Source organism: Pistacia vera, unplaced genomic scaffold (assembly GCF_008641045.1).
Source record: "Pistacia vera cultivar Batoury unplaced genomic scaffold, PisVer_v2 Contig320, whole genome shotgun sequence".
In the NCBI taxonomy this organism is placed as follows: Eukaryota; Viridiplantae; Streptophyta; class Magnoliopsida; order Sapindales; family Anacardiaceae; genus Pistacia; species Pistacia vera.
Window position 1 is genome coordinate 1,190,399 of NW_022196136.1, and position 11,428 is coordinate 1,201,826.

Genomic DNA, 11,428 nt, shown 5'->3' on the forward strand with positions numbered 1-11,428 from the left:
ATCAATACATATAGATATGATTTACACAATATAGAATAAATTGCCTTTTATTGATCAATGAACATTATTACAAATAGTCAATTCTACAGTAATTGATTGGATCTAGGGCACCTACTCTAACATAAAGGTGGCATCAAATATATAATGGTCGCAATGGATTATTTCACTAAGTGGGTCGAAGAAGAGCCTTTGGTCGTGATCACTACAAAAACGCTCAAAGACTTCGTCTTCAAGAATATAGTGTGTCGCTATGGGATTCCTCATATACTCATCTCTGATAACGGGAGATAATGAGAAATTCAAACAGTTTTGAGAAAAGCTGGGGATTCATAAGAAATTCACCTTAATAGCAAGATCATTAGCTAATGATCAAGTTGAAGCTGTTAACAAGACTATCAAACACACATTGAAGGCCAAGCTTGACACAGTCGAGGGCAATTGAGCTGATGATCTCCCAGAAGTTCTATGGGCATATAGAACAACTCTGAGAACCTCTACTTCAGAAACACCCTTTTCGATAGCATATGGCTGCGAGGCAATGGTTATAGTGGAAGTAGGAGCTGGTTCACTTCGGAGAGAATTCTAAAATGAAACAAACAATGAAGTACTCTTGTGTGCAAGTCTAGACTTAGTTGAAGAACACCGCAACAAGGCTTGGCTAAGGATAGTTTTCTACTAGTAGTGGGCAAATTGATTCTTCGACTCTAAAGTCAGGAGAAAAGACTTCTAGGTTGGCGACCTAGTGTTAGAAGAAGTCCTTCTCAGTACAAGAGAACCATGTGTGGGGGTATTGGGACCAAACTAGGAAGGCCCATATCGCGTAGCAAAAATGGTACGACCTAGAACATATCACCTCAAAAGGCTTAATGGTTCTAAAGTACCACGAGCTTGGAATGCTGAACATCTTTGCCCTTATTATCAATAATTCTGAACTTATTTATAGCTTGATTGGTTTTTTACTTGTAAAGTTTTCATTGTTGTAAATGATGTGAATAAGATTATCCCAATTCTTCTCAAAGAATCACTTGTGTCGTAATCTCAAGTTTTAAATAATCTTGTTGTTTACAACATTTTACAAGTTTTATGATTAAATATGCTATATTTGTTTTGTGAAGTACTTAAGTTATAAAAGTGCTATCATAAGTAGTCAAAAGTTCTTTTATATATTTCAAAAATATTTACAAAGGATGACTTAGAGCTACATCAAAGGGGGCGTTTGGTTGGCCGTAATGTCAGATTATTGGGTAATGTCATCTATATTTCTTGATTACCATGTTTGGTTGTCAAGTAATATAAGATTCTGGTAATCTTCAAATACCAATAGTAGTTACTATTGGTAATATTGGAGGTAATCTGATTACCTCCATTTTCTTAGGTATTCTGAGATTACTAGGGTTATCCTTTTTTGTTACAATTTTATCCCTTATTAATAAAAAATTTGGACAATAATGCCCTCATTTAAAAATAAATTTACATTAATATCCTATTTCAATTTTACCCTTGTTTAGCTAAAATTTTGGACAATAATGTCCTTGTATTTAAAACAATTTACAGACCACTGCCACCACCATCACCACCACTGCCACTCAGCCACCACCACCACTACCACCCACTGCCTACAGCGGCCAACCACCACGGACCACCTCCAAAAACTCGCCGAATCCCAAAAAAAGAACAAGTTTCGGTGGGAGGCTCCGAGAGTCATCGATATGGCCGTTTTCGGCCATATTGATGGCCGAAATATGGTCGAAAACGGCCATATCAAGCCAACAGCCACAGACCTGGCCGTTAACGGCCAGATCAATTCCGATCAAAATAGATTTGGCCGTTAACGGTCAAATCTCACTCAGATCTAGCCGATAATGGCCAAGGATATGGCCATTAACGGCCATATCGAAGCCTCTTGGTCACAGTGAGTTGCTGATGGGGACTTTCAGAGACTTCCGGCGGTGATCTGCGGCAGCGGCAGGCGGCGGCAGGAGGTGGGGGTGATTTCGTAATAAATTAAAGTTTTATATAAGCAGGGGTGTTTTAACTAAATCTGAAATATTGGGGGTTAAAAAAAATTATTCAAAAATTAATAATAAAAATAATATTATATTAATATTTGTAAAGGGGACAATTTAGTAATTTAAATGACATACCCACCAATTTATTTCCCATAACCAACCATATTAATATAACATACCCACCAACTAACCAAACACATTTTCTTAAAGATTCCCAGTAATCTTTCAAGGTAATCTATCTTTCCAGTAATCTAACATTCTCAGTAATCTAACATTCCTGAACCAAACGCCCCCAAAAAGATAGTACAAAAGACTCTATTCGAGCAAAGGAGAGAACAATCATTGGTCTTGATTACCAGATCTCTGACTTCAGTCATCACGACCTTTGGGTCGTTCGATTGATCACCGAGCTCTGGGTCGTTCGCTTGGTTCTCAATGACATCCATTTCTTACTGGTTGTCCTTTGGGGCAAGCTCTTGTTCTTCTTGCTCTTCGGCCACAACCATAAAAGCAAGAGCAACTTAGTATTCCTCAGGGAGGTCGAAGATATCCATGTTAGGATTGTTTAGCTGCAAGCTTTACATATCTTGCAAAGCCCAGTAAGCAGCCTTCCTCTCCATTTCGAGGTTATGTTGCTTCGTTTGCTCGATCAGTGAAGTGATTTGCCTGAGAGCCAATTCAAGATCTGTCTACAATGCCCTCTTCTCTTTCTCTGAGTTTTTCCATAACTCAACTCGAGTCTTTTTTGCTATTTTTTTTGTGCTCTAAGCTCGCTTGCAACTCTTTTTCTCTTTAGCCTAACTCTTTAGTGAGCCTCACTACTGTTCGTTGGAGCTCGTTATTGTCGTTATCCTTCTTTTCAAGCTCGGTCTTTTGGAAGTCTGCTGCTCGCATGACATAATTCTTTTCAGTCAGTCAAATATACATTCGCCTGAATGTGGGCAGCCTTTGCCTCTTCGTCTGAAGCCATAAGATCTTGCTTCAACTTAGCAATCTCCTCCTTCTTCTTGTGAAGCTTGCTGAAAAAGCTGATTTTCATCTTGTTGTGGGCCTATTCAAGGTGAGCAAAGACGGCATAGTGATAATCCGAGGATTATAGTATTTTATTTAGACTTTTTAACCGAATTTTGGATACTTCTTAGTTCGTTTATGCCTGAATTGCTACCTAATTTCACATGTTTTCTATTTCAGGCCAAAACATGTATTTTGAGTGAATAATGAGCGGATTGGAGTTTCTGGACCCAGAAGCAAGCGAATCTCAGAATTTGGGAAAGTTCTGAAGCGGAGTTGAAGCACTATGAAGCTTGTTCCCATGGGAAAGCATTAAAGATTGAAGATTCAAGCAAGGAAGCAAGCGGAGGGTGATTCTGTAAATTTAGAATTTTTCAGGAAGGTTCGCCGCGGCGAGAGAAGCTAGGCATGAGATTCACTTTAGCTTGTCACCAGTGAAATTCTTTCTTCACAACAGCGAAATTTGTGAAATTTCGTTTTCTCCAAAACGCATAGTTTTATTTTACGAAAATTTTTAGGTTTTTGGGTGAACTATATAAGGGAAACCTTGCCATTTTCGGAGGGGATCGTCTATGTTCATCTGGTTTTCGTTTGGTTTAGAGTAGCTTTTACATTTGGAGAGAAGATTTGAGCTTTAATCTTGTGGATTCTTCAACTAGGGGAGATCTCTACTCTTTTCTCTTTGTTTCAATATGTTAACTACTGTGTTTAATGTTTTTCTTGCTGTTTGTGTTAATTTAGTTATGAACTAACCCATTTTGGGTTAGGGTTTTGATGTAACTCGGATTTCTATGGATTAATCAATTGATTATTGTTGCTTTTATATTCTATTGCATAGATTGTGTGATTGTTCTGATTTTTATTGATTTTACTTGTTGAAGATGATGAGATTGAGAAATGAATCATGTTGAGCTTCTTGGCTAATCACCATTGTTATTTTGAATGCTAGAGATAGATTTCAGAAACAATGAAATCAATCTAGAATTCCATTAGCTTAATGAACTTAGATTTGCTAATCTTTAATTTGTTGGGCGCGGAAGATTAATAGGGAAAAGTAGGAATTCATAGCCTGAGAATGCATGTTTTATAACTTAGGGAATTTGATTTACAATCTGTGCATGTGAGTGTAAAAGTAGCATAATTTGTAGAATTAATCCATAGGATCCTGATAAAGTCAAAACCCTAACCGTTTGCTTACTTGATATTACTCTTGCTTTAATCTTGTTTTCAGTAATTAGACTTTTAATTACATAGTAGATTTTGCCTTCAATTTAATTTTATATTCTCCCATAAATCCAAACACTTTTGGTTTCTCCAACTTGAAAACAAATAGAAAAATCAGTGCTTAGCAATCAATCCTTGTGGGAACGATACTCACTCATCACTTTATTACTTTGTGTGACTAGTGCACTTGCTATATTTGCATGTTGTAGTAACAACGCATCATATAGAAAGGAATAAAGAGTTAGTTTTGTTTCTTAAAGCTAAAAGATCGACTTATATGAAAGAGTTCTCGAAGAGAACAAGTCACTTTACATGACTTTGCATCTAAAGTCCAGTGGCCACTAGGTCGGTAGGTCGAGAGGCCACATTCTTGTCAAAGGTTATGGCAAGTTGGCATTCCAAAAATGTGTAAACCATCGGTTGTAAATGGTCTTGTAGTTGCCCTAAAAGATCCAATATAGACGAGTCAAGCCTCGTTGCAGCAGGGACCCCTTTGACATGTTCCTCGCCTGCTTCCCCCTAAGCAATCGTGGTAGTTCCCTCTTTCCCTTGTAAACTCCCAGGGGTAGTCGAGATCCTAAGAGCATCCCTCGAGGTCGTCCTCATAGAGAAGAGTTGATAGGGTTGTAACCTATCTGACAATATCCCAAAGCTTTTTTATTTAGATTTAGTTTCCTCTTTGGTGGTTATTGTCTTTCTCTTCTTTGTCTTCAGGGTCGTGGTTTTCTTCCTCAGCGGACAAGCAGTAGCAGGCCGCTAAGCTTCTTCATGTCATTCAGCGGTTGGTTACTTTTCGACACCAATTTGTATCCCCCTTATAGGGATATCACTGGAGGTTGCTCTAGCTGGTTCAATTGGATTAATTCCGAGGAATGTGAACCCCCCTAGACTTCTTTGTCTTCTTTGCAACCTTCGGTGGTATAGTTGCTGCATGGCATACGAACACATCAGTGAAAAAAAGTCTTCTTTTGTTAAAAGGACTTAAGTTTTTCTGTGTAAGAAATATTTACGAGTTGAATCGTCCAAATATGTGTCGAGATTGAAAAACCTGTATTTTTGAAGATTAGCAATAGTCATGAGCAGCTTTGCATCGTGACTATGGTCAAGCAATAGACCAAATGCTTAGATGCAGCTATGATCAACTAGCGTTTATAATCTAGTCATTTTGTTTCCTACAAGAAAGCAAAAGGTTCATTAGCCTAATATGTTAAGGAAAAGTTAAAGTTAAAAGACGAGCAATCCAGAAATTAAAAGGAAAACCTACTTGGTTCCTTAAATTTACAGACTCCATCGTACTCGAAGAAAAAATACTTGGTTTCATAAGCCCCTACATTGTTAGGGTAACCGAATATCCCTCCTTCAATCATTGATCGCTTAGAGAGGTAGTACGAATCCTTGTTTTTACTCTTTTTTAAGTAATGGGTGCAGCCAAGTTCCTCTGTTGTTGGCTTGCCAAGGTTGTGTTCGCCAACTACAATATACATAGCGATCGCTATCATATATGCATTTGGTGAACAAAACCTTGGCAAGCTAACAACAAAGGACTCGTTAGGAAGGCAAAGATGTTTAGGACGAATAAAAGGTGTCGGGTTTTTACTTTCAAGTAGCTTTTTTAGGGTCTTGTGACGAGTGAAAGCACCAGTGGGTAGGCATCTCACTTTTGGAAAGCTTATAATCCATAGGCAGACCAAAAAGTCCCTAGCTTTAAAAGTGGAGGGTAGGACGGTACTCAAGTTCTGTGATTGCTGACTCTAATATAGATTAGTTCTACCTTCAACCAGAAGAAAGCAAGTTTGCGGTTAGTGGTCGAGAATCGACCTGGTGTAGGGGTGAAGGGGTATCCTCACTCCACATTTGAAGATCGCTTCCGAGATCACGGCCATTCCCTCGAGAGGATCTTAAGCAGTGTGCGACCTGTGTTGGTACACATTTAAGTTGATCGCATATTGGTCTATTACTCTCTAAATTTCGTCCTTTATAACTATTATCGTATCACCTTTTCGAGACCTGCCGAGGTGCCTGGTGGTTGCGAGCTTCCCTTTCCAACTGTTTTCACCTCAAGGGTGTCTATTGCCCTTAGAATATGTAAGGGTGTCCATTACCCTTAGACTATGTAAGGGTGTGACATGTAGGGGTGACTCAAACTCTGCATAAGTGACCTCGTACAACGACTCAGAAGAGTAAAAGAACTCTGGTTTCTTTTCCATAGCCGCCAAAACCCTAAAAAATTTTAAGAATGATTTTCTAAAGATCCATGCCCTTAGTTTCGACTCTTAAAAGTGTTTCTTTTCAAACACTACCTAGGAATGTTCATCATCTAAGCCTATCAGATGTCCATATATCTTGTATAATTGTAATTGCCTTAAGTTTTCTATACCGTGTGCTAAATTGTGGTTGTTAAACAATGACAGATGTCCACTGGTCCGGTTCCAAATCTCGTAGGACAAAGTAGTTTCTATACTGGACAGGAGTTTGTAAATAATGAACATGTCTCGTTGGGAGATGTTTGATATTTTTGCCAGGTTGAAGCATATAGAATTGTATTTGGTAGAAATTTTTCATGCTTTGGTTAATTTCTACCGAATGCAGTTGAGTTGTATGCTTATACAGTTGTTTTATTTTTTGTATTTTCGTCATTGATTGTGTAGGATAGTGAATTCATGATAATGACGTTATGTACATGGCATTTTGGATATGCATTTTTTTTAGATTTGAATTTTTATGTCTTGGGTATGTCTAGTATTACATATACTAACATTGAAAAGAGTTGTTGACATGTGTATAAACAAAAGACAAATCTATTTTAAACAAAAGACAGATTTATTTTAAACACTCATATTTATAACAACCTCCGCTCAAATCAATCTATTTATAAACAAAAGGGAAAAATTCTTCATCATGGTGTAAGGGGTGGAGGTTGACTAGAGGATAAGGAGGCTGTTGAGAAGTTCTCTCACTGTTGAAAATCTCTGTCATGCGGTCTCCAAGATGTCAACTGTTTCTTCAATTCCTGATGTAAACGTGTGAAATCACTTTGCAATTCTTGCATTTGCTCTCACTACGTGAAAAACGTCTCTTTGAAACTTTTCCATCCGCTCAAATCTGCTTTCTATTTCCTGTAAAGTATGAGAAGCCATATCTTCTACATTCTCAGATGGTCTAGGTTCAGTACCCGTTTTTCTTCTTTTGCGACATAGACTTGTCCTTCAGTAACCCCTTCTGGAATACTGACACCTTCTTGAACCATTGCATCTCCCTCCATTTCATCCCTAATCAGATACCATTGTCTTGCCACATTCTTTTAATCAAACCCATTCTATAATGTCACATCCCCAACACATTAGTTGTAGAAAATGTAATCTTATTTGTTGCATCATCATGGGTGATCTTAACATCAACTTCTCCATATTAACGAACCAGCATCCCCAATATATTTCTCCTTTTTTTACGGTGATCTCTCCCAACTTTTAATCAATAACTTGCTGAATTAACTTGCCTCCTGCTACTGCTGCTTCCATGAACAATAAATCCTTAACCGTCACATTTCCATTTGTTTCTTTCCTACCATTAAATGTAAAAGTCAGGTATCTGTGAAATACTCTCATAGCAGGATTCTGTAACTTTGTAGATTTACACCTATGTGGATGGTAAGTCCTTATTCCGGAAACATCAATCCAAGCTTGTTTGGAATCCTAGTTTCTAGGTACGTTTTCCAAACCTTCACAATCAAATCCTATCAGGTTGCTAATCTTGGGGTGTCATTACAAGTTCTGATTCTTTAATTTAAAGAACATTGTATATGCCTGAAACTCATCACTATCTGTCTCTACAACTTCCAAACTACCAAAAAATTCAATTATCAAATGCCTATATCCATCATATCTCATACTGACTAAACGGTCCCATTTCAAATGATTAATCCAACCATTGATTTCATACCTAAACCTAAACTTGTTAGAAGTCCTAAATCCAAACTTCTTCCAAGGCAAATATCTCTTTGAACGTCCTCGTATTGTTTTTATGTCGCCAGTCTCGAAATTGAAGTGCAGATGAGGATGTGCCTTCCTGCAGAATGGGTGTATTTTTTGCCCCCACCATTTTTTGCTTTCTTCTAAAAACTGTATACATAAAAAAACGTCATCATAACTTGTTAACATATACATTTTGAGCTCATCATCATTTCTACATGGCACTGTAAATCTGGTAATGTTAACAAATGTCCAAATTAAACTAGAAAACTAAGAGAATCATCAAGCAAAAAACAGAATACCCAACTAATTTCTCAAACAAAGAGAATGGTTCATTCTTCAGGCACTTGTTTTGCATTTAGACTACATTTGTTGTCATATTTGTAACAAAAAGGCACAGCTAATTAGAAAATGTAATTTCTCTTTCAATGCTCAGCAAAAATTCCAGAATTCCAGAATTCCACAACCAAACCAAATAACAATTCATAAAAACACAATAACCAACATAGAACAATCAAACAAATACTCTTCAAATATGTATATCAATATTGGTAGTAATTCAGCAATGCACCAATTTAACACAAACCTGCAGAAGTTTAAAGCTAACAATTATCACTAAGCAAAACTGTCCACATCTCGTGTACACAGATGAAGGGCCCTTTGTATGTGCCCATGTTCTTTTATTCCTTACTGGTAAATGAAATGAATGCTGTATGGTTGTCTTTCTTTATTCATATTTCGTCAGACTTAGCTTAAGATTATAGACAAAACAAACATTCTTATATAAATCTTAATCTTAATTAATTAATGCAATAACTTGTTAGAAGTCTGTCCATATTATTTGTAAAACCAGAGTGCAAGCCTATAAAGTGAACAATCTGCTCATACAGAAGGTGTCATTATGGTCTAACAAGGCAAACTTCAACTTCTCACAAGAATAGTAAAGTAAAAAGTAATTGTCTTGACTTTTGATAGATATTGTGAAAGAAAAGTTCCTCTTAGTTGTGGACTAGAGATGCGTGAATTTGGATTCAATTTACACAAGATTGTAAAAAAGCAGAAATAAATCAGGAGAGTTTTACAACTGAAAGACATCATAATTAAGTAAACAAACAAGGTGAAAAGCTTTCATCATTCTGAGTATCCCTCAAGCGTTTTAGCTGAGTAGAGAACCTAATTGCCTTTTCTATTTGATAAATGATAATGCACTAACGTAGGGAGGGGAGTGAATGGGCTGCACAGTAAGTTCATTGCTTTCAATAAACTCTTCCAAAGTTTCACAGGGCAAGATCATTAAGTTTCATGCATTGGGGAAAAGGATACTGGCTGGACTTTGGACTTAAAGGGGCATATGTGTGTGTGTGTGGGTGTGTAGGAGAAAAAAGTAAAAGGAATCTCATCATGAATAGATCAACGAAGAACAAAACATAAATTCCAGAATTCCACAATCAATTTTCCTAAAATATGCCTAAAATCAATTTTCCTTTCACGGTAGTTCACACAAACCAACATGTAAAATAAACTACATTTATCTTTATCAATGGCAGAACACTTCTATTCATCAATCACACAAACCAGTCCCACCAAATTGACTGGATTTTATTTCATCAACTCAACTCCATTCAACACATTCATCCAACCAAAAAAAAAAAATTTGAAAAAAAAAATTGAAAAAGGAAAGTGTTTAATTACCAAGACGAAGAACAAGCGCAGAACAGGAGTGCAGAAGAAAAACAGCGCGAAGACGCAGTAATGCAGATGGAAGACGAAGAAGATGGTAATGGTTGTCTAGGTGTTTTAATTTTTGAAACTTCCCCAAATTTTTTAACCTAAAACGCGTAAATTTTTTTTTTTTAAATTTTAATAACATTATGGACGCCCGTCCATAATGGTTGGACGGCCGTCCTTTACATAAGGGACGGTCATCCAACCCTTATGGACGGCTGTCCATAATGAATGGACGGGCATCCATTAAGTATGGACGCCCGTCCACAATGAAGGGACGGCCGTCCACAAGTTAGGGACGGTCGTCCAGTGTTAAAATTTTTTTTTTTTTTATTACGAATTACTCTTGGATGTGCATCCATTACTTACGGACGCCCGTCCACAAATTGTGGACGGCCGTCCATCGTTTTTATTTAGATTTGTAAAAGCCAAATACATGGACGGGCGTCCAAAAATTATGGACGGCCGTCCACAATTGGTGGACGAGCGTCCCCAAAGAATTTTTTTTTTTTTTCATATTTAGGTGAAGGACTGGCGTCCATTATTTGTGGACGCCCATCCAAAATTAATGGCCCCTAACGTTTTATAAATTTTTTTATTATATTTTAATCAGGGACGGGCGTCCTTTAAATGGGAACGGCCGTCCAAATTTGATGGATGGCCGTCCCAAATGTTTTACAAATTTTTTAATTGTATTTTAATCAGGGACGGATGTCCTTTAAATGGGGACGCCCGTCCCTTGCATACGGACGTCTGTCCATATAATATGGATGGGCGTCCATGTGAATGAACGGTCGTCCAAATTTGATGGACGGCTGTTCACTAGAAAAAAATTGTAAAAAAATAGAGACGCGCATTACACATAGGCCGGTACAAAAATTCGGTGCTACTTTTTCAGTGTTCGTAATGTTATTGTTTTGTGCGTTAGGAATCAATTTTTTAGAATTTGATTCTCTGAGCACTAAAACAAACGTTTTTTCGCTAAATCCAATTCCAAATACAAATACAAATAGGGAACCAAACGCAAGTGCAAAAGTGATAGTATACTGTTGAAGTAGAATATAGATAAATATTTCGCATTTATAATAAGATAATGAAAATAAATATATTGTTATTTTCAGATACTATGCTTAAAAATAATAATACATACATACATTTCTCAAACTATAACACAAGAACATTATGTTCAACGCTGGAAGCTTTCTTTCTAAAGCAACAGCTTTGGAACTTCAAAACCTCGACATGTAAATTCTTAATGTTCTGCGTACTCTGTAGATATGAAACAAATACCACATTCAAAGGAGTCCAGGTCCAAGTGATCCGGAGCTTGGTCTTGGCTAGCTTGAAGAAGGGAACGGAAGTGGATCAGCACCCTGATCCTTAGACTCCCCAGAGCCACTGGAATCTTCAATGAGCTTGGAAGCAGCATCAGACAAATCCTTTGAGTACTTATCCCGTTCAGAATCGTCTGCGCCAGGAGTAGAGCCTTTT